This window comes from Scyliorhinus canicula, chromosome 20, assembly GCF_902713615.1.
Source record: "Scyliorhinus canicula chromosome 20, sScyCan1.1, whole genome shotgun sequence".
Classification (NCBI taxonomy): Eukaryota; Metazoa; Chordata; class Chondrichthyes; order Carcharhiniformes; family Scyliorhinidae; genus Scyliorhinus; species Scyliorhinus canicula.
Window position 1 is genome coordinate 80,466,687 of NC_052165.1, and position 24,899 is coordinate 80,491,585.

The 24,899-nt window shown below is 50.6% G+C and overlaps 1 protein-coding gene across 1 annotated transcript in view; it reads left to right on the top strand.

Moving 5' to 3' along the window:
- The window catches only part of dgki (diacylglycerol kinase, iota), a 228,343-nt gene that overhangs the window by 22,010 nt on the left and 181,434 nt on the right, over window positions 1-24,899 (top strand). The gene's annotated exons all lie outside the window — the stretch shown is intronic.

The following is a 24,899-nucleotide window of genomic DNA, read 5'->3' on the forward strand; positions in this document are numbered from 1 at the left end:
TTGGGATTTTCCTTAATCCTGTTAGCCAAAGATATTTCATGACCCCTTTTAGCCCTCTTTATTGCACGTTTGAGATTCGTCCTACTTTCCTGATATTCCTCCAAAGCTTCATCAGTTTTGAGTTGCCTCGATCCTATGTATGCGTCCTTTTTCATTTTTGCTAATCTCGCAATTTCACCCGTCATCCATGGTTCCCTAATCTTGCCATTTCTATCTTTCATTTTCACAGGAACATGTCTGTCCTGCACTCTAATCAACCTTTCCTTAACAGACTCCCACATTTCAAATGTGGATTTACCCTTAAACAGCTGCTCCCAATCTACATTCCCTAGCTCCTGCCGAATAGGATGGGAATAGAGGGATACGGACTCAGGAAGTGTGGAAGATTTTAGTTTAGATGGGCAGTATGGTCGCACAGGCTTGGAGGGCCAAAGGGGCTGGTACTGTGCTGTACTTTTCTTTGTTCTTTTTGTTCTTAATAGATGCCAACAAATGATATTAGCCTAACTGGCTTGGAATTCCCTGTGTTCTCTCTCCCTCCTTTCTTGAATAACATTTGCCAATTTCTAATCTGCTGGGACCATTCCCATGGATCCTGGGAATTTTGGAAAATAACAGCCAGATCACCCACTATCTGAAGCTTTCTCTTCCAGAACCCTACATTGTAGGCCATCGGGTCCTGGAAATTTGTCTGATTTTAGTCCTTTAAGCTTCTCCAGGACTTTTTCTCCGCTGATTTACATTTAAATTTAGATTTAGTGTCACGTGTACTGAGGTTTAGTGAAAAGTATTGTTCTGCGTGCAGTCCAGGCAGATCATTCCATGCATGAAGAAACATAGGACATAGGATAAATACACAATGTAAATACATAGACACAAACATCGGGTGAAGCATACTAGTATAGTGCTAATGAAAATCGCTTATTGTCACGAGTAGGCTTCAATGAAGTTACTGTGAAAAGCCCCTGTCGCCATCCTGTCCGATGGAAGCAGTTGGAAGAGTGAGTAAGCCGGGTGGGTGGGGTCTTTGATAATGCTGCCCGCTTTCCCCAGGCAGCGGGAGGTGTAGATGGAGTCAATGGATGGGAGGCAGGTTTGTGCGATGAACTGGGCTGTGTTCACAACTCTCTGTACTTTCCTATGGTTTTGGGCCAAGCAGTTGCCATACCAGGCTGTGATGCAGACCAATAGGATGCTTTCTATGGTGCATCTGTAAAAATTGGTAAGAGTCAATATGGACATGCCACATTTCCTTAGTTTTCTGAGGAAGTACACGCACTGTTGTGCTTTCTTGATTGTAGCATTGATGTGGGTGGACCAGGATAGATTGTTGGTGATGTGCACACCTAGGAATTTGAAGCTGTCAACCATCTCCAACTCGGCCCCGTTGATGCTGACAGGTGTGTGTACGATACTTTGCTTCCTGAAGTCGATGACCAGCTCCTTAGTTTTACTGACATTGAGGGAGAGATTGCTGTTGCATCATGCCACTAGGTTCTCAATCTCCCTTCTTGTTTGAGAACCGACCCACTATGGTCGTGCCATCAGCAAACATGTAGATGGAGTTGGAGCCAAATTTTGCCGCACAGTCGTGTGTATATAAGGAGCTAAGCATGTAGCCTTGTGGGACCCCGATATTGAGGATTATCATGGAGGAGGTGTTGTTTATCCCTACTGATTGTGGTCTATGGGTCAGGAAGTCGAGGATTCAGTTGCAGAGGGAGAAGCTAAGTCATAGGTTTTAGAGTTTGGATATGAGTTTGGCTGGGATTATGGTGTTGAAAGCGGAGCTGTAGTCAACAAATAGAACAAGAACAAAGAACAAATAAAATTATAGCACAGGAACAGGCCCTTTGGCCCTCCCAGCCTGCGCCGATCCAGATCCTTTATCTAAACCTGTTGCCTATTTTCCAACGATCTACTTCCCTCTGTTCCCCGCCCGTTCATATATCTGTCTAGATGCAACTTAAATGATGCTATCGTGCCTGCCTCTACCACCTCCGCTGGCAAAACGTTCCAGGCACCCACCACCCTCTGCATGAAAAACATTCCCCCTCTCACCTTGAAATCGTGACCCCTTGTAATTGACACCCCCACTCTTGGAAAAAGCTTGTTGCTATCCACCCTGTCCATACCTCTCATAATAGGAGACTAATGTAGGAGTCCTTGTTGTCGAGATGCTCCAGGGATGAATGTAGGGCTAGGGAGATAGTGTCTGCTGTGGACCGGATGTTGCGGTATGTGAATTGCAGTGGATCAAGGCGTTCTGGAAGTATAGAGTTGATGTGCCTCATGACCAACCTCTTGAAGCACTTCATTATGGTAGACCGGATTGTAGTCATTAAAGCACGTTGCCTGGTTCTTCTTTGGCACCAGAATGATGATGCTCTTCTTGAAGCAGGTGGGAAGCTTGGAACGGAGTAGGTAGAGGTTGTAGATGCCTGGGAACAGACACGCCAGTCGGTCCAAACAGGATCTGAGTGCAGGACAGGGACTCTATCAGGACCCATTGCTTTCTGTGGGTTCAATTTCAAGGAGGCCGATCTGACTTCTGAGGCTGTGATGGTAGGTATAATAATAATCTTTGAAAAAAAATCTAGGGCAGCAGGGTAGCATGGTGGTTAGCATAAATGCTTCACAGCTCCAGGGTCCCAGGTTCGATTCCCGGCTGGGTCACTGTCTGTGTGGAGTCTGCACGTCCTCCCCTGTGTGCGTGGGTTTCCTCCGGGTGCTCCGGTTTCCTCCCACAGTCCAAAGATGTGCAGGTTAGGTGGATTGGCCATGCTAAATTGCCCGTAGTGTCCTAATGAAAGTAAAGTTAAGGGGGGTGTTGTTGGGTTACGGGTATAGGGTGGGTTTGAGTAGGGTGATCATGGCTCAGCACAACATGAAGGGCCTGTTCTGTGCTGTACTGTTCTATGTTCTATGTTGTATTAGTGTCGCAAGTATGCTTACATTAACACTGCAATGCTGTGAAATGTGTGTGTCCGAGGCTGTTGGGGCAGTTGACAATGGTTCATTGGCTTCCTGCTCGAAACGTCATAGAATGTATTGAGTTCATCAGGGAGGGGTGCTCTGTTGCCAGAGATTCTATGCATTTTTCTTGTCACCCGTTATGTTGTATAAGCCTTGCCACAACCCGTGTCGTTCGTCAGTGACTCTAGCTAAGTCAGGTACTGTCTCTTGGCATCTTGGATGTCTTTGTGGAGATCGTACCTAGATTTCTTGTATAGGTCAGGGTAACCTGTCTTGAATGCCTCAGACGTGGACCTCAGGAAGGAGTGGATCTTCTGGCTAAACCATGGTTTACGGTTGGGGAACGCACGTACTACCTTCTTTGGCACGCAATCATCAACATAGCTGATGAAGTCTGTGACGGTGGTGGCATATTCGTTTAGTTTGGCCACTGAGTTCTTGAATATGGACCAGTCCATTGACTCCAAGCAGTCCCGTAGGGGCTCTTCCATCGCCTCTGACCAGCAGTTCATAACCGTCTTAACCGGATTCTTCTGTTTAATTTTCTGCTTGTATGCCAGGAGAAGGACACCGTTTGTGGCCCCATTTTCCAAAGTGTGGTTGGGAGATGGATTGGTAGGCATCCTTGATGTTTGTGTCGCAGTGGTCAAGGATGTTGGGGCTCCTGGTGGGACAGGAGATGTGTCGGTGGAATTTTGGCAGACCACTCTTGAAGTTGACCTGGTTAAAGCCCCTGGCCATGATGAACAATGCCTCCGAGTATTCTGTTTCACTGTTAATATTAATGATTACAAAGATTACAAATATTACAAAGAATTTACATTTGCAGAAGGAGGCCATTCGGCCCATCGAGTCTGCACCGGCTCCTGGAAAGAGCACCCTACCCAAGGTCCACACCTCCACCCTATCCCCATAACCCAGTAACCCTACCCAACACTAAGGGCAATTTTGGACACTAAGGGCAATTTAGCATGGCCAATCCACCTAACCTGCAGATCTTTGGACTGTGGGAGGAAACCGGAGCACCCGGCGGAAACCCACGCACACACGGGGAGGATGTGCAGACTCCGCACAGACAGTGACCCAAGCCGGAATCGAACCTGGGTCCCTGGAGCTGTGAAGCAATTGTGCTATCCACAATGCTACCGTGCTAGTGGACTAATATCCACTATATGCGGATATTAGTCCACATATTAATTTCCACTAATACTAATATTAATGCTCTCACTCGTTTTCATACAATTACTGGTATATAACTTGTGTATTCTTCTGTTAAGACACACACAATGGGCGGGATTCTCCGTTGGCCGATGGTGGATTCGGGAAACGCCAAAATCACGACTGGCGCAAATTTGTCGCCAAATCGCAAATGTCTGTCACCTCGACAGCAGCCTCAATGCGTTCCGGAATGCGCATACAGTAAATACCACTTACATATAATTAGCGGGCCCAACCTGGTACTCTCCGGGGCCTCCGCGATTCTCCTCCTCTGATGGGCCGAATACCCGATGGCGCGGTTCACTCATGCTTTTAAAAATCGTGATGGCCGATTTCCAGGAACGGACCACCAATACCTGGAAGGCCGCCATCCTCCTGCGCACCCACGGATTACCCACCTTAGCCCCTGGTTCTGCAGAGTGACACTGGCCATATGGGTGCCCACACACCCCCACCCCACACTCCGCTACATTCCGCCCCATCTGGCTGCCACCCTGCACAACGCCCAAAGTAACCCCTAAGTGGGCGCGGGGCAGGGACCGCAGAGCATACCCATGGCAAGGGTAATGCCAGCCAACAGTACCGCTGGAATCAGGGACAGTACCGGGGCCAGATGCCCCCACGGGGCTAGCCACTGAAGGGGCCAGGGGTGCGGGAATGGGGAGGGGGGCACGCAGGGCAGAGCCCGCAGTGCCAACCGGGGCCACCATGTCGCCCGGTGGACCTGGTTGGGCACTAGGGGTACGTATCATACTAACATGTCGGCCTTCCACCCCCTGCAGGTAATGGATATTGGAATTCAACCAGCAATGGTGGCCTTTCTGCTAGTAGCCGCAGCCCTAGTGGATGCCCTGCTACGAGCTGGAGCTGCTCGAGGAAGAGGGTGCTGCAGTAGCGGAACGTGCAGCAGAGGGGCAGGTGGCAGCCACCCGGGGTGGAGCCGCCCAATGGGCCAAGGAGGAGCAGGTGACAAGGAGGCACCACATGAGGCCTCGTGTATACCGGCACTGCCTGCCGGACTGGGCATGCCACCGACGACTCTGGCCAAGCAGAGAGACAGTGCGACATACCTGCCAGATCATGGCATACCTGGCACCGCAGGGGTATGGGGAGGACACCTGCTCCCGGTGGCCGTCCAGGTAATGGTCACCCTGAACTTTTACACCATGGGGACCGAGTGGGGACCTGTCAGGGATCTCACAGACCTCGGTGCACAGGTGCATCCACTGGGTTTGCTGCCATCGACCCAGGGGGCGATCGACGGAATGCATGTCTCCCTATGAGCACCTGCAGATGACTGGCCGCTCCACATAAACCGAAAAGGATTCCACTCGATGAACATGCAGATGATATGTGACCATCAGCTGTGCATCATGCACCTCGGCATCCGATACCTGGACTGTGTACACAAAGCCTTCATCCTGACCGAGATGACCCCCCTGGCTGGGGGGTTGACTCCTGGGCAACAGGAGTTATCCACTGCTGTCATGGCTGATGACACCTATCCGGATGCCACAAACCGACACGGACCCCCGCTACAATAATGCCCATACAGCCACCAGGATTGCGATTGAGCGGTGTTTCCGATTCCTGAAGATGCGGTACAGCTACCTAGACCGCTTTGGAGAGGCCCTCCAGTATGATGCTGACAGGGTCGCCCGCATCGTCATCGCCTGCTGCATCCTCGACAACCTCGCGCAGCAGAGGGAGCGATGTGCTGGAGGAGGAGGAATGCCAGGCCTTGTCTGAAGAGGAGGATGTGGGAGGGCGAGGATGAGCAGGACATGAGGCCCAGGCTGGTTTGAGAGGCTGCACAACTGTGCGCCAGGGCCAACGCGCATGGGATGCTCTGGAGAACAGCTCCTCCTACAGGGGGACTGGGGGGGGGGGGGGGAGGCGGGGGGCGAGGTGGACTGACCAAGGGTATGCACACCGCATCCCACCCCCCATCCTCTCACTCCCCCCCCCCCACTCCCTCCCCAGCCACACCCGCGACTGCAACCCCCTCCGTGATACATACCTGCTGCACTAGGGGTGGGGGCCCTGGGTTGGCAGTAACACCGGGTCTGGTCCATTTGCGGAGATTGATGACAAACCGCTCTGCGATGAGCTCTGGTGCTCCACATCGTTTGACAATGTCTTGCCCTCAGTAGCATTTTCCACTGTCCACCTGGGTGATTCCTGCATGTGAGCTGGTCATTCCATCCAATCCCTGGTATGATGAGTGGAGACAGTTGGGGGGGGGGGGGGGGGGGGAGGGGGATGTAGGATGGAGACCCAAGGCCACCCACAACATCCGCCCATCCTCCACCCCACCCCCCTCTGGCCAGCCCACCCCTCACACCCATTGGACAGAGCACAGAGACAGGTGGTAACATGTGTTGAATGTGAACAAATATTTACAGGTTTGTGCCCTAGCCTCCGTAACTAAACTTTGCCCTGCACCCATGCCAACTCAACTAGTGTCTAACTTCCTGGCCTTATGGGCCCTAATGTAACGTCTGGATGGTTTCCCAGACTGTACAGCAGAAGTGGAGGCGGCCTGCTGTGATTCCTACCTTGCAACCTGGGTCCCTGTTGGTGGCCGTCTTCTGGGGCGACCGAGCCTGGATGGGTCCCGCTGCTGCTCAGGTGGTACCGCCCTGTTCCGTCCGCTGTCCACCAGATGCACCAGGGACAGTAAGGGGGGAGGGGGGAGTCTGAGGTGTTGAGGTATTCCCTGTGGGAGTCACCGGCACAGGCTCCATCACCTCCTCCTCCCATGGGACGCCTGATGGCTCGGGCTACTCCATGGATGGGGGTGAGAGCGGAGCGATCCACTGAGGCTCCCCCATCGCCTGTCGCTGCCAGTCCTGGAGGCCCGCTGGTCTTGACCAGGGTCCCCACACTCACGGCCATGGAGCACAGGGAGTGGACCATCTCCGTCCAGGAATGCGCCACATCACGCTGCGATTGTGCCACCACCTTCTGTGTTCCTGTCACATCAGCCAGCGACTGCGCCATCTCCCCCTGGGACTGGGCCACCTCCCTTTGTGACTGCGCCACGTCTCGCCAGGGCCTGGGCAATGCCGCTGATGTTTCCAGCCATGGCCTGCTATGATTGGGCCACCCTCAGGATCGCTGCTGCGAAGTCTAGGTGGCTCTGGCACATGGTTGCCTGTGAGATGGAAACTCTGCCCTGGGCCTCGGTCAGTGCCTGCACAGAATGCCTCAGGCCTTGGACATGCTGATCCATAGCCAAAACCGTCGACCCCCAATGCATCCACTGCGGACACCACCCATGCGGTGTTGGCCTGGGTGGCAGGCATTGTCGGCACCACCTCCTGCTGCTGCATGCATTGGACTTGTCAAGCTGCTGTGGTAATTACCACTGTTTAGTATATTAGATGTGTGGTAAGACCCTGTACCTGCTGGCTCCGCCCAGTAGGCGGTGTATAAATATGTGTACTCCCTGTACAGCAGCCATTTCGCCAGCTGCTGTTGGAGGCCACACATCTTAGAGTAATAAAGCCTCAATTGTATTCAACTCTCGTCTCTGTGCAATTGATCATGCATCAGCTGCACCAACAGGTGCTGGATGGTCGTCCACAACCCCGCATGTAGTCCCTGGCTCTGCAACTGCATCTCCATGATTGATGGGACTGCCCGTTCCAAAAGCCCGAGACCCATCTGGACAGCAGCGAGTCCCTGGGGTCGGTCTTCCCTCCGACCGTCCGCCCCCTTGGGTGTTCCTACCTCCACCTGCTGTACCATATAGTGTTCCGGGAGCCCCTTCACTAAAGTGCTCAACTGAGGTGCGTGTTTCTGGGATGGTGGAGGGTGTTGGTGACAGATTTGACGGGAAATCTGCATCAACCCCGGACTCGAGGTGGAGGGCTGGTGTCTGAGGTGCTCCCATCGCTTCTCGGCTCACAGTGGGGCTGCGGCTGTGGAACTGGCTGGGGGAGGGGGACGCCAGATGGACCCACCCCACCACCAGCAGGTCCTGTAAGAAACCAGTGTTATGGGAGTGGTGTTTTCATAACCCCAAAATGTATCATGGAGTCCTTTAATAGATTGTTGCTTGGTCTCCAGGTTTGGTATTACAATTATGGACACGTGGTTTTTAAAACAAAACAATGTTTATTCCATTAACTCAACTTAACCTTTTCAAATAAACATTGGATCTCTTAACACCCCTTACTTCAAAGATAACCCCTAAAATAATGCAACACTACCCAATCCTGCAAACTGTTCTTTTAAATCTCCAAAAGACTTCAACCCTTCAAAAAATAGGAGCACAACAGGTTACATTCAATATATTTATAGTCTTTCGATTTGCAGAAATCACCAGACCAGCTCTTTTCCTTCCAGCAGCTCTCTCAAACCAGCCAGGCACTTTTCAGCTGCTCTCTCAAACTGAAACTAAAAACTTCAAATGGCTGAGCTAAAAGCCCAGCTCCACCCACACTCTGACATCACTGCATTTCTTAAAGGTACATTGCTTAAACATCCATTTCTTAAAGGCATTCTCACATGACACCAGACAAGACGCATCGTTAGACCGCGGGCTGGGGGTTGATGGGGTGAGCGTGGTGGTTGGTGAGGATGGGGGTGGTGTAGGATGATGGTGCGGGGGTGGTGTTGGGTGAGGTGGTGTGGGAGTGAGGTTGGGGGGGTGAGGGTGGTGTTGGGGTGAGGGTGGTGATGGGGTGAGGGTGGTGTTGGGGTGAGGGTGGTGATGGGGTGAGGGTGGTGTTGGGGTGAGGGTGGTGATGGGGTGAGGGTGGTGTTGGGGTGAGGGTGGTGATGGGGTGAGGGGTTTTACACACGTGTCCTGGGGAACCGTAACTAAGTGGGTTCTCACCTCCTCGCCCACGGCCGGTCTCCACCTCGGCGACCTCCCTTTCCTCAGGGCCGCCGAGCACGTCCAGGGCCCTCTGCTTAGCCACGGTGAGGGGCCCAGGGTCCGGCGGTCTCCCTCCAGTTTTCTCCCACTCCCGGCGGGTGTGTGTGGCCTTCTGCTTGGGGGTGGGCGGGAGAAACAGAAAACGACAGCTTTATACAATCCAATGCATGCGGTCCAGGGGGTGGGTAGCTGATGGCCTCAGTGGCCATGTCACCCGGCCATGGTGGCCGGTATGGGTACCGGCATGTGGTGCACAGTGGGGTTCACCCACCCTACGAGTTGGGGGGAGGGAGGTAGAGTTGCGGGTGTGTGGGACGGGGTTTGGTGCCAGGGGCTCGGTGCTGCCTACTCACCCTTGCCACCCTGAGGAGCTTGTGCAGTTTTTTGCAGCACTGCTGGCCACTCCAGATGACATTCCCCACGACGCTGACCGCCTCTGCCACCTCCGCCCTGGCACAGCAAACAATGCGTTGGAGAATCGGGATTGGTGTCAGTGGGTGCTGATCTGAACGCAATGCTTCATCATTCTGCTAGCAGCAGGATCAAGTTTCGAGCCCGCGTGCCAGCGGGAGGATGTAAATGAATACAAATGGGTCTTGATGACCTATTTTCATCTATTTAGCAGCCCGGCACTCTGTTCTGCAGCTTCGTGATTCCCCGCTCCCATGGACCAGAAATCACATGGGCGGGAATTACTACAGATCTCACCATACGTGAGCCTGACACGGTGGGTCAAGGGGGTAACACCTTAAGGCAGTTGTCCCAAAAGTCTACCCAAGGACCACCCTCTACCCCCACAATCATCATAGAATCATCATAGAATTTACAGTGCAGGAGGAGGCCATTCGGCCCATCGAGTCTGCACCGGCTCCTGGAAAGAGCACCCTACCCAAGCCCACACCTCCACCCTAGCCCCATAACCCAGTAACCCCACCCAACACTAAGGGCAATTTTGGACACTAAGGGCAATTTAGCATGGCCAATCCACCTAACCTGCACATCTTTGGACTATGGGAGGAAACCGGAGCACCCGGAGGAAACCCACGCACACACGGGGAGGATGTGCAGACTCTGCACAGACAGTGACCCAAGCCGGAATCGAACCTGGGACCCTGGAGCTGTGAAGCAATTGTACTATTCACAATGCTACCGTGCTGCCCAATGCACTACCTTCCCACCCCTCCTCTACTAGAACGCACCCACGCCACTGCCAGACACCCCCAAAATGAGAGAAACACCCGGGAGATCCCCCTCACAGGGACCCCCTTAATAGAGAGACTCCCAGCGGGTTATTGGGAAGTCTCCCTATTAAGTGGGTCCCTGGGGCGTGTCTCCTATTAAGGGTGTCTGGGGGGGGGGGGGGGGGGGGTTGTCTCCCTGTTAAGGGGGGTTCATGATCTAGTTAGGGACTCCCTGGGAGGTGGCTCAGGTCACCCCGTACTTGGGGGAAGGCGAGGCACCCAGGCAATCTGGGGGGTGGGGGTGGCTGCTCTGCGGAGGAGGAGGGGGGCTGATTTGCTGGGGGTCAGGGGAGATTGGCTGGATCTGGGACTTCACTGTTGGGCTGTACACTCAAAATGACGGCCCAGTCGCAGGATTCCCTCAGGAACCCCTCTTATTCATCGGCAAGCATAAATCGGTAGCAGTTCTCCTCCGGCAGGAGAATATGGGAGTGTCCCAAACAAAGAATCCCGGCCTCCTAGTAAAAGCTCCTAAAGTTTTCCTGGCGATGTTTGATTTCATATTCGATTGTTTCTCATTTCATCAACCTTTTGGTGATCCTTTGCTGGTTTCGAAAACACTCTCGATCCTCAGAATTGCTAATATTCTCATGAATCTCGTATTTTAATCTAAGAGTAGCCTTAGCTCTCTGAGTAAGCCCCAAATGGATCTTTCCTGCTAAGTTTTTGTTTGGCAGTGCAATGCATTTGCGTTGAACTTTTTGTTGTTCACTGTTTATTTACTGCTTTCAGTCTATTTGCCCAATCAAGCTCAGCCAGCTAGGTCAGGAACTGAGCTGACTGATCTGTGAGCACGGCCATTGTTCTCTTTCACAGCTAACTAGTTATCATCCTATCTCCGGGTTTCCTGATCGATCGGGGAATGTAGGATGACGCATCCATTCTGTCAGAGGAAGGATTTCTAATTAAAGCTCACCTCCTCTTGGGCTTTTGAAGTTGCAGCTGGCACACAGCTGGAGAGGAGACCTGGGATGGCTGCTCCCAGAGTTCCTCGCTCTTCCCTGAAGGACCTGCTGTGGGTTGTGAGGGGCTGCAGTGAGGTACACTCTCCCGCGGACAGAAGGAAGGAGACCGGGGACTGGATTCTCCGCTGCCTGGATTCTCCCGTTGAGCTGGCAGATTTCCCGACGGCGTGGGGCTGCCCACAATGGGAAATTCCATTAGCCGGCTGGCATAAAGGAGAATCCCGCCATCCCGCCGGACCAAAAAAACTGGTGTGGCTGGACAGAGAATCCCACCCAACGTCTCTAACCAAAGAGGGTGCGGATCGATGTGGCTGAGGAAGCCAGCAGCAGGTGTGTGGGCCCTCGAATATGGCTCGAGGGCTGATGGGAAAGGTGAGAGGCCAAGACTTGCACTCTGACTTTCCCAGCTATCTTCCACACTGCACCCCACAGTGCAACACACTTTGCAGCTCCCCTCAAAGAACAAAGAACAATACAGTAAAGGAACAGGCTCTTCGGTCCTCCAAGCCTGTACCACCCATGATACCAACCTTTGCCAAAACTCTCAGCACTTCCTTGTGCCTGTCCTATCCATGTGTTCGTCAAGATGCCTTTTGAACGCCGTTAATGTATCTGCTTCCACACCTCCCCTGGCAACACATTCCAGGCACTCACCACCCTCTGTGTAAAAAACCTGCCTCGCACATCTCCTTTAAACTTTGCCCCATGGATCTTAAACTTGTGCCCCCCCCCGGTGACTGACCTCTCCATCCTGGGAAAGAGTACCTGCCCATCCACTCTATCGATGCCCCTCATAATCTTGTATACCGCAATCAGGTCACCCCTCAACCTCCGTCTTGCTAATGAAAACAGTCCGAGCCTATTCAGCCTCTCCACGTAGCTAACACCCTCCAGACCAGGCAACATCTTGGTAAACCTCCTCCAAAGCCTCCACATCTGGTAGTGTGGCGACCAGAATTGTGCACAATATTCCAAGTGCGGCCTTACCAAGGTTCTACACAACTGTAGCATGACTTGCCAGTTTTTATACCCAATACCCCATCCAAAGAAGGCAAGCATTCCGTATGCTTTCTTGACTACCTTGTCCATTTGTGTTGCTACCTTCAAAGATCTGTGGACCTGCACGCTCAGATCTCTCTGACTTTCTATATTCCTAAGAGTTTTGCCATTTACGGTATATTTCCCCTCTATGTTAGCCTACCAAAATGCATTACCTCATATTTGACTGGATTAAACTCCATTTCCCATTTCTCTGCCCAAGTCTCCAACCTATCTATGTCCTGCTGTATCCTCTGACAATCCTCAACACCATCTGCCACTCCACCAACCTTGGTTTCATCCGCAAACTGACTAATCAGACAGACTACATTTTCCTCCAAAGCGTTTATATACACTACCAACAACAGAGGCCCAAGCACAGATCCCTGTGGAACACCACTAGTCACAACCTTCCATTCAGAAAAACACCCTTCTACTGCTACCCTTTGCCTTCTGTGACCGAGCCTTGTATCTGTATCTAACTTACCACCTCACTTCTGATCCCGTGTGACTTCACTTTTTGTACCAGTCTGCCATGAGGCACCTTGTCAAAGGCTTTACTAAAGTTCACGTGAACAACTTCCACCACCCTCCCCTCATGAATCATCTTTGTCACTTCTCAAACCGTACAAAAGTTTCCTTTTTCTTTCTGACAAGGTTCACAATATCCCTCATTATCCAAGGCTCCCTAAACTTCCCATACTTCTCCTTCATAACGGGCAGCACGGTAGCATAGTGGTTATCACAGTTGCTTCACAGCTCCAGGGTCCCAGGTTCGATTCCCGGCTTGGGTCACTGTCTGTGTGGAGTCTGCACGTTCTCCCCGTGTCTGCGTGGGTTTCCTCCGGGTGCTCCGGTTTCCTCCCACAGTCCAAAGATGTGCTGTTAGGTGGATTGCCCTTATTGTCCAAAAAAAGGTTAAGTGGGGGTTACTGGGCTCCAGGGATAGGGTAGAGACGTGGGCTTGAGTAGGGTGCTCTTTGTAAGGGCCGGAGAAATTGAAGGTATAAAGAAGGTATAAAGGGCTCTGAATTGCCTTTCTAATCACCGCAGTTGCTCCTGCAAGGTTTAAGGGGATTTCCTACTGAAGTCACAACCTTCCAGGGAAAGATGGAAGAGGAGGGGATTGTGTCAGTGTCCTTACTTGAGGACAATTTCTGGGACTTTCCCGCTCGGCACGAGTTACAATCCGTCTCCACAGTGCTGAGCGGCGCCTGCCCATTGCTGTTGAAACAGTTTGGGGATAAGATTTCCAGGCGTGGCAGTGATTGCGTAAAGGCAGGAACACCGCCAGGCACTATAATTGCAGAGGTGCCCGGGGCTGTGGAGTCGGATAACTGGCCCTGAAGTAGCAGTAGGATCTGGGAGTACAGCTATGAGATTTACAGTCACCAGCTCATACACTGACCAATATTAATGACCTTCAGGCAGTGGCGCAGAGAGAGAGAGAGAAAGAGAGAGAGATCAGATAATGCACCAAGCAGTGACCAGACACAGGAATGCTATCTAATTATCTCAGGGTCAAAGCACAATCTTTTGTCGACGCGAAGTAGACGTGTGTTTTCAAGGACTGAAATAACTCCATATTCATCATGTTGCTGACACTCTCCAATTTGACATTGGACAGCTATAGTTCTGATGCCCTGTTATGGTTTGGTATTGTTCCGTCCTTTAAAAAGAGTTGAAGTCTGAGTGTCGGGAATGTTGTTTAATGAGCGTGTTCCTGACATGTTTATTGTTGAAGCTTGAGGATCGTTAATTTTTTTCTCAGACTCTTTGTAAGTTGAACCCGAGGGGCTCGCTGTTCCAGTGTACTCAGGAAGAGGAACGGAAACAGTGGATCAGCACATGACTGTAGTCACCCAGTCCCCGTCTGAGCCCGGCCATTTCAAAAGGCGCGAAACCATTCTTGAATGATCACTGAGACTCCAGACCAGCTATCCAGACAGAATCACAATGCCATGTTTATCTTTGATGAATCTGTGGAACTCTTTGCCGCAGAAGGCTGTGGAAGCCAAATCACCGAGTGTCTTTCAGAGAGAGATAGGTTATTTATCAACAAGGGAATCAGGGGTTATGGGGAGAGGCAGGAGAATGGGGATGAGAAAAATATCAGCCATGATATTTGCAGACATGATGGGCCAAGTGGCCTAATTCTGCTTCTATGCATTATGGTTTTATGTCCACTTTCCTTTGTCTAACTTCCTTGTTACCTCTTCAAAGAACAGATTTGTCAGACATGACCTCTCTTTGATGAAGCCGCTGACTCAGTCCTATTTTATCATGCACTTCCAAGTACTCTGCGATCTCATCTCTAATAATGGACTCTAATATCTTACCAATGACCGAAGTCAGGCTAACCGGCCTATAATTTCCCCTTGTCTGTCTCCCTCTCTTCTTAAACAGCCGTGATACATTAGCCACTGTCCAGTCCTCTGGGAGCCTTCCTGCCTCCAGTGATTCCTGAAAGAGCATCACCAATGCTTCCACAATTTCCTCAGCTGTAGTCCATCCGGTCCAGGTGATTTACCCACCTTCAGACCATTCAGTTTCCCCAGAACCTTCTCCTTAATGATGGCCTTTGCACTCTGCCCCCTGATTCTTCTGGAGCTCTGGCATCCCACTGGTATCTTCCACTGTGAATACTGACGCAAAGTAACTATTCAGTTTGTCTGCCATTTCTTTGTTTCCTATTATTACTTCTCCAGCCACATTTTCCAGTGGTCCAATGTCAATTCTGCCTCTCTCTTACCTTTTATATATTGAAAGAAACTCTTCCTATCTTCTATTACAAGCTAGCTTGCACTCATATTTAATCTTCTCCCTCTCATTGCTTTTTTAGTTGTCCTCTGCTCGTTTTTAAAGGCTTCCCAACTCTCTGGCTTCCCACTAATTATCGCCACTTTGTATGCTTTTTCTTTTGCTTTTATGCTGTCCTTGACTTCCCTCGTCAGTCATGGATGCCTCGTCCTCCCCTTCGCATGTTTCCTCTTCCTTGGGATGAATTTCTGTTGTGCCTCCCGAAACACCCCCAAAAACCCCTGCCATTGCTGTTCCACTGACTGCCCTGCTAGGCTCCTTTTCCAATCAACTCTGGCCAGCTCCTCCCTCATACCTTTGTAGTTACCCTTATTTAATTGTAACACCAGTACATCTGATTCTAGGTTCTTCCTCTCAAACTGCAGGGTAAATTCTATCATATTGTGGTCACTGCTCCCTAAGAGTTCCTTCACCCTAAGTTCCGTAATCAAGTCTGCCTCATGACACATCACCAAATCCAGAATTGCCTGTTCCTGAGTAGGCTGTGTCACAAGCTGCTCCAAACAAACATCTCTTAGACATTCCACAAATTCCTTTTCCTGGGATCCACTACCAATATGCCCCACGACCTGGCATCCCTCAACCACCCAACAGCCCATCATGACCCTCCTGACACACTCCGTAGCTTGTCTAAGTGGCTGGGTCATTTAAACTTCTGAATATAACAGCTACTGTCATAAAAAAGGGATGATGTGGAGATGCCGGCGTTGGACTGGGGTGAGCACAGTAAGAAGTCTTACAACACCAGGTTAAAGTCCAACAGGTTTGTTTCAAACACGAGCTTTCGGAGCACGGCTCCTTCTTCAGGTGAATGGAAAGGCTTGTTCCAGAAATGTTTATATAGACACAGTCAGAGATGCCCCGGAATGCGAGCACCTGCAGGCAATCAAATCATCAAAGATGCAGAGAGAGAGGTAACTCCAGGTTAAAGAGGTGTGAATTGTCCCAAGCCAGTTCAGTCGGTAGGCCTCTGCAAGTCCAGGCTTGTTGGTGGGGGCCGAATGTAATGCGACATGAATCCCAGATCCCGGTTGAGTCCGCATTCATGCGTGCGGAACTTAGCTATAAGTTTTTGCTCAGCAATTTTGCGTTGTCGCGTCTCCTGAAGGCCTCCTTGCAGAATGCTGACCCGGAGATCAGAGGCTGAATGTCCTTGACTGCTGAAGTGTTCCCCAACTGGAAGGGAACAGTCCTGCCTGTTGATAGTCGCACGATGCCCGTTTATTCGTTGTCGCAGTGTCTGCATGGTCTCGCCAATGTACCACGCTTCGGGACATCCTTTCCTGCAGCGTATGAGGTAGACTACATTGGTCGAGTCGCACGAGTATGCGCCGCGTACCTGGTGGGTGGTGTTTCCACGTGTAATGGTGGTGTCCATGTCGATGATCTGGCATGTCTTGCAGAGATTACCCTGGCAGGGTTTTGTGGTGTTGTGGTTGCTGTTCTGAAGGCTGGGTAATTTGCTGGGTAATTTGCTGGGTAATTTGCTGGGTAAATTGCATGGCGAGACCATGCAGACACTGCGACAACGAATAAACGGGCATCGTGCGACTATCAACAGGCAGGACTGTTCCCTTCCAGTTGGGGAACACTTCAGCAGTCAAGGACATTCAGCCTCTGATCTCCGGGTCAGCATTCTACAAGGAGGCCTTCAGGAGACGCGACAACGCAAAATTGCTGAGCAAAAACTTATAGCTAAGTTCCGCACGCATGAATGCGGACTCAACCGGGATCTGGGATTCATGTCGCATTACATTCGGCCCCCACCAACAAGCCTGGACTTGCAGAGGCCTACCGACTGAACTGGCTTGGGACAATTCACACCTCTTTAACCTGGAGTTACCTCTCTCTCTGCATCTTTGATGATTTGATTGCCTGCAGGTGCTCGCATTCCGGGGCATCTCTGACTGTGTCTATATAAACATTTCTGGAACAAGCCTTTCCATTCACCTGAAGAAGGAGCCGTGCTCCGAAAGCTCGTGTTTGAAACAAACCTGTTGGACTTTAACCTGGTGTTGTAAGACTTCTTACTGGAATAAAAAAGGGAGGCATGGCTTTGTTTCCCCGTTGCTTCTACAATCCAAAAATATACGGGTTAGGTGGATTCACCAATGCGGTCTACTCTATATTGGAGAGACTAAACGCAGACTGGGTCACTGCTTTGCACAATACCTTTGATCCCTCCGCATGCAGGACCCAGGACTCCCTGTCATTTGCTATTTCAACTCACCATCCTGATCTCGCGTCCATATATCTGTCCTTGGCCTGCTGCAATGTTCCAGTGAAGCCCAGCGCAAACTGGAGGAAGTGCACTTCATCTTCTGATTAGGCACATTACAGCCTTCTGGATTTACCATTGAGTTCAACAACTTCAGACTGTTAACTCTCTCCTCCACCAACACCCCATTTTTACTTCTATCAATTTATTTTCATTTCTTTCACCAATCTGCTTTTCCCTCACCATTGTCCCCCCTCTCCCCCCACCCCACCCCACTTGAGGAATCTGTTCCCTGTTCCAAGTTGTCCTTTGACACACTTCTTACCTCTGTTCTGTCATTAACACATTCTCATCTCACTATCGGCACCCTTCTTAGCCTTGATCACCCCCATTTACCTTCCCGTTGTTTTTTTGTCCATGACATTTTCGTGAATCTCCGCCTATCACTGGCCCTCTATCCAGCTCCACTGTTCCATGCCAGCCCCACCTCCATCACCCACAACAGTATTAACCTCACCCTATTTCCAGTTCTATCTTTGACAAAGAGTCATCCCAACTCAAAACGTTAGCTCCCTTCTCTCTCCACCGATGCTGTCAGATCTGCTGAGATTGTCCCAGCACAGAGCGGCACGGTGGCACAGTGGTTAGCACTGATGCCCATGACGCTGAGGACCCGGATTCGATCCCACTCTTGGGTCGCTGTGGAGTTTGCACATTCTCCCCATGTCTGTGTGGGTTTCACCCCCCACAATCCAAAGATGTGCAGGTTAGGTGTGGATTGGCCATGCTAAATTGTTGCTTAATTGGAAAAAATAATTTGGTACTCTAAATTTATAAAAAAAAGAGATCGTTCAGCATTTTCTGTTTTTATTTAAGCTCATGCCTTCTTGTTTGGGGCTTGCCCACCGAAGGAAATACATTCTCTCTATTTGTACTCCATTGAATTTCTTTGCCATTTAAACACTTCAATTGGATCACCTCTCAATCTTCGAAACTCAAGGGAACACAACACTAGTTCTATCAATCTCATAATTTAACCCTTCAAGCCTTTGTGCAATTCTAGTGAATCTGCCCTTTACCCTTCCAAGATCAATGGATCATTTCTGAGGCGTGATACCCAAAAGTGCATGCAATGCTCCAGACTGGGCTTTGACCAAGACTTTTCCCCCTTTGTATTCCAACCCTTGAGATAAATGCTAACATTCATTCACTTGCATGCATCAGTGTCTTTAGTAATCTGCTCCAAATCCCTTTAGTCCTTCATCGTTCCCAGTTTCGTACCATTCAGAAAATGTTCCGATTTGTCCAAAGCCGATGACATCACATTGCCCACTCTATCACAGTTTTACCCACTCAGGAATAATACAGAGAGGAAGGGAGAGGGGGGTGAAGGAAGGGGGGGAGGATGACATGGCTGATCAGAAACCACATTGACTTGGAACAATCATGCTCCCCTACCTGCCCCGAAGCTATAAAGAACTCCGGGGCACACGAACAAGGGCTCCTTGTTGGGGCGGAATTTGCACCCTTTGGAGCAGCCAAGCCCAATGGATTGCCTGGCTGCTCCATCGCTCCCAGTGGTGCTAGGAATGCGGCAGTCACTGGTGCCAGGACTGTAATAAGAGAAGATTGACGCCTGAGGATCCCCAGAGCAGCCATCTCCCGGGTCTTGAGCTGGGAGGGTTTGGGTAAGTTAGATAGAGGGTTTGGGGCGAGGGGATGGGTCTAAGAGAAAGAGCAAGGAGGAAGGAAGCTCGGGCCGCCCACAATCAGCAAAGGGCAGACCCATTCCGTCCCTGCCCTTTATACATTTAAATTCAAAACACTGCTGCCTCTCTGCTGGCCGGGCTAAACGTCGTATGATGTGGGCAGCGAATCATCAGGGCCAATTAGTTTGATAACAAGGCTAATTAATCGTTGATTATTAATTTAAATATCTCAGGTGGACTGCCGATTTTGGTGTTCACCCACTCCCAGTATTATGGTGGAGAGCGAGGGAGTGGCCAGGAAGCCAGGGGATGGACCTATGATCCATGTTACATGTTCCCCACCAAGGGAAGCACAATATCAACTCATTAACCATGTTACAAGATAGCCAGAGAAACCAAGGGCCAGGTTCAAACAGGTCCACAGTGAAAAATGATGGGAACAGGACAAGTAATGTTAAAAAGACAAGCTTAAAGGCTTTGTGCCTTAATACCTGGAGCATTCGTAATAAAGCGGATGAACTAGTCACGTAACTAGACATAAATGAGTATTATATAATCGGGATTCTGGAGACATGGCTGCAAGGTGACCAGGGATAGGAACTGAGTGTCCAGGGATATTCAGTATTTAGGAAGGACAGACAGAAAGGAAAAGGCGGTGGAGTGGCAGTGCTGGTTGGAGAGGAAATTAACACAACAGTGTGGAAGATAATTAGCTCCGACAATGTGGAATCTGTATGGATTTAGCTGAGAAACACCAATCATTAGTGGCTGTCGTATGCAGACCCCCAAACTGCAGTGGTGATGTTGAGCATGGCCTCAAACAGGAAATTAGAGATGTATATGATAAAGGAATATTTGTAATTATGGGTGATTATAATCTGCGTTTAGATTGGGAAAAGCCAATTAGCCACAATACCGTAGAGGAGGAATTCCGGGATGGTTTTCTGGACCAATATGTTGAGGAACCAACAAGAGAACAAGCCATCCTAGACTGGGTACTGTGTAATGAGAACGGAATCATTGGCAATTTAGTTGTGTGAGGCCCTTTGGGGATGAGCGACCATAATATGATAGAATTTTTCATCAACGTGGAGAGTGAAGTAGTTGTACAGGAGAAGGGATGTCTTGCTGCAATTATCCAGGGCCTTGGTGACCATTTAGGACAGAAATAAGGGGAAATCTCTTCAACCAGAGAATGTTGAGCCTGTGGAATTCATTACCACAGGAAGTTATTGAAAACATTGCATGTTTTCAAGAAGCATTTAAATATAACAATTTAGGCAAAGGAGATCAAAGGATATGGGGGGAAAGCAGGATTAGGCTATTGAGTTGGATGATCAGCCATGATCATAATTAATGGCAGAGCAAACTCAAAGGGCCGAATGGCCTCCTCCTGCTTTTTTCCATCTGCCAAGTTTTTCCCACTCGCCTAACCTCTCTATGTCCCTCTATAGACTCTTTGTGTCATCCTGACCACTTACTATTGTGTCATCCGCAAACTTGGCAAGAGAGAATTCACTATTGATTGCAATCTAGCGCACTTACACTTGCTACGAATATATTCATATTCAAGCCTCTGTTCTCTTTAAGCAGAAACGACATGTCCAGGCATTGTGTCTGTTATAACCTGCCTGCCTACCATTGGCTGGGGACTAATGACAATCCCACAATCCTATGGGAGTATGAGCTTCCCCAATGAGGGGGGACGGAGAAATCATGAGCAGACTCCCTGCATAAATAGAGCTGGCCAGTTTGGAACCAGCAGAGAGAGAGAGGAGTGAGCTGCAAGGGAAGTTGCTGCTGCAATGAACCTGCGGCAACTACTCCTGGAGACGGAGGATGACTGGCTACAGCTGCATTGTGTGGCAGCTCCCCGTGTCGCCCCCATTAAGGTGACAGTACGGGTCAATGGTCACCCGCTTGAGATGGAGTTGGACACTGGCGCAGCGGTCTCCGTGATCGCCCAGAGGACATTCGACCGCATCAAGAGGGTATAGAGACCCTTACATTAACCGACACACAGGCCAGGTTGGCCACCTACACGGGGGAACCATTGGACATTGCAGGAACTATGATGACCCCTGTTGTTTATGGACGCCAGGAGGGGCGTTTCCCACTTATCGTGGAGCGCGGCCACGGGCCCAGCCTGTTGGGTCAGGACTGGTTGCGCCATGTGCGGCTGCAGTGGCAGCACATCCTCCAAACAGTTTCTGGAGGGTTGACTGAGGTGCTAGGACGGTACCCAGATGTATTCCAGCCCAGTTTGGGGAAAATAAAAGGGGCTGTAGCCCATAGCCAAGTCGAACCAGGAGCTACGCCGCGCTATTTCCGGGCGCGCCCAGTGCCTTACGCCTTGCTCGAGAAGGTAGAAGGGGAGCTCACTTGTTTGGAGACTTTGGGTATCACCAGGCCCGTCCGTTTCGCTGACTGGGCAGCACCAATTGTACCTGTAATGAAGCCAGATGCCACAGTTCGCTTGTGCGGCGACTATTGACTTACAGTGAATACGGCTTCCCGACTCGACCGATACCCAATGCCTCGCATAGAGGATCTCTACGCGAAGCTTGCAGGCGGACTCTCGTTCACAAAATTAGATATGAGTCACGCCTACCTACAGTTGGAGCTGGACCCTGCCTCCCGGCCATATGTAACGATTAATACACACTTTATGAATATATATGTTTGCCCTTTAGAGTATCCTCTGCCTGCACTATTTTTCAACGCGTTATGGAGGGCATTTTGAGAGGTTTACCGCATGTTGCTGTTTACTTAGATGACGTTTTGATCACAGTGACGTTGGAGCAGGAACATTTGGAAAATTTGGAGGCTGTCCTTAGAAGCTTTTCGGAGTTTGGCGTCCGTTTACGTCGCACAAAGTGCGTTTTTCAGGCGAAGGAATAAGTCTACCTGGGTTATCGGGTGGACCGCGAAGGTTTGCATCCCATCGCAGAGAAGGTGCGCGCAATTCAACAGCCCCCCCACCGACTGACACTTTGCATCTTCGTTCGTTTCTCGGTCTCGTAAATTATTATGGGAAGTTCCTCCCCAATCTGGCAACTATGCTGGCCCCGTTCTGTTAAAGAAGAATCACACCTGGGTTTGAGGTCAGCCACAAGAAACCTCTTTCCGGCAGGTAAAACAACAATTGTTATCGTCTCGGTTACTAACCCACTATGATCCTGGAAAGCCTTTGCTCGTCACATGTGATGCATCCCCGTATGGTATTGGGGCTGTCTTGTCCCACAAGATGGAGAACGGGGCCGAGTGGCCGATAGCTTTCGCCTTCCACATATTGACTGCAGCGGAAAGAAAGTACGCGCAGATCGAGAAGGAGGGCCTGGCAGTGGTCTTTGCGGTGAAACGTTTCCACCAGTACGTATATGGCCGCCACTTCACTATCGTGACTGATCATAAGCCTCTGCTGGGACTTTTCAGAGAGGATAGGCCAATACCGCCCATTGCTTCCGCACGGATCCAGCGCTGGGCTTTGTTGCTCGCTGCATATGAGTATTCTCTGGAGCACAAACCAGGAACCCAGGTAGGGAATGCTGACGCACTGAGCCGATTGCCTTTATCGACCGGCCCCATGTCGACCCCTACGACCGGGGAGGTGGTTGCAACCCTAAATTTTATGGACACCTTGCCTGTCACGGCATCACAGATCCGTGAGTGGACCCAGACGGAGCCAGTCCTGTCACAGGTTTGGCACATAGTCCTGTATGGTGGGCAACATAGACAGCTTCCAGGCGAGTTGCGGGCATTTTCCTCCAAGCTGTCCAAATTCAGCGTGGAAGGCGGCATCCTTTTGTGGGGGACGCGTGTGATTGTCCCGGAAAAAGGACAGGAGCTGATACTGAGAGACTTGCACAATGGGCATCCAGGTGTGACCAAAATGAAAATGTTGGCCCGGAGTTATGTCTGGTGGCCAGGCCTCGACACCGACATTGAGAAGGTGGCCCAAAACTGCTCCATTTGCCAGGAGCATCAGAAGCTTCCGCCGGCCGCGCCCCTACATCACTGGGAATGGCCAGGGCGGCCTTGGGCGTGCTTGCATGCGGATTTCGCCGGCCCTTTTCAAAGATCCATGTTCTTGCTATTAATCAATGCCCAGTCTAAATGGCTAGAGGTATAAGATGGGAGGCACAACGTCCTGCGCAGCAATCGTGAAGATGCGTTTGTATTTCAGTACGCATTGCCTCCCCGAGGTGCTGGTCACGGACAACGGCACTCCGTTCACAAGTGAGGAGTTTGCGAGGTTCATGAAGATGAACGGCATACGCCAAATCCGCACTGCCCCTTACCACCCGGCTTCAAATGGATTGGCAGAGCGCGCAGTGCAGACATTCAAACGAGGCCTAAAGAAGCAGGCTTCCGGGTCTATGGACACGAGACTGGCTCGGTTTTTGTTTTCATATAGGACCACCCCCCATGCGGTGACTGGGGTAACTCCCGCAGAGCTCCTACTGGGCCGGAGATTTCGCACCCACCTTAGCATGGTTTTCCCACACATTGGCACAAATGTACGTCGCACACAAGAATGGCAGGGACATGGTTTTTCTCGGCATCGGCCGATTCGGCAGTTTGCGCCCGGTGGCCCAGTGTTCGTTCGGAATTTTTCTGGTGGTGCCCAGTGGGTCCCTGCCGTAATCTTTCGCCAAACGGGCCCTATCTCTTACCAGGTACAAGCCCAGGGTCGTCTCCAGCGCAAACATGTGGACCATGTTCGGTCCAGAAGACTATCCCTTCCAAAGATTCCCCGCCCCAGGAGCTCATTCCTACAGCCACAGAGACCAGACACAATGGAAAGTATTCCTCACGATCTTCCTCTGGTGCCTCACTCAAAGCCTGTGCAGGTCGTGACAGAACCGCGTGGAGATAAAGACGCCGAGATGACGGAGGCAGCAGACTCTGACTCCGGGATGGAGACACAAGACACCTCAGAGGGGGAATCCTCGGGCCGACGAGCCGTGGATGTACAACCGTTATGCTATTCATCACGGAAGCGCCGGTCTCCATCTCGTTACACACCTCTCGATCCAGCGTCTCGTGCAAATGGTGTCCGGCCTGCGGCAAAACGAGTCTGACGCCCTCCTTCGCCAGGGTCTCCGGTGGATTCCTTGGACTTTGGGGGGGGAGGGATGTTATAACCTGCCTGCTTACCATTGGCTGGGGACTAATGACAATCCCACAATCCTGTGGGAGTATGAGCTTCCCCAATGAGGGGGGCAGAGAAATCATTAGCAAACTCCCTGCATAAATAGAGCTGGCCAGTTTGGAACCAGCAGAGAGAGTGAGGAGTGAGCAGCAAGGGAAGTTGCTGTTGCTGTTGTATATATATGTTATTGTAAATGAATGTTATTTCTTTGTATCCTGAAAACTCGTGCTGGATTCTTCGTGGCCCTCACAATTTAGCACAGGGCTAAATCACTGGCTTAGAGAGCCGACCAAGGCAGGCCAGCAGCACGGTTCAATTCCCGTATCAGCCTCCCTGAACAGGCGCCGGAATGTGGCGACTAGGGGCTTTTCACAGTAACTTCATTTGAAGCCTACTTGTGACAATAAGCAGTTTTCATTTTTATTTCAAAAGTGTCTTTTCCAAATTAAACAAACGCATGGGGGTATAATAGTTTCCTGGTTCATTCTTCATGGCAATGCCTCGATCAATCAGAGTTCACTTGCCAACCAATCAGCACCTTTTTTGCATGTAGTATAAATTGTTGCTCCCATTTGAAAATTGGTAATCTTACATCTGTCCTGATAAGTGTAAGATGAAAAGCTTCAACACAAATCTCTTTTTCAGCTCTATTTACAATATTGTTAACTCAA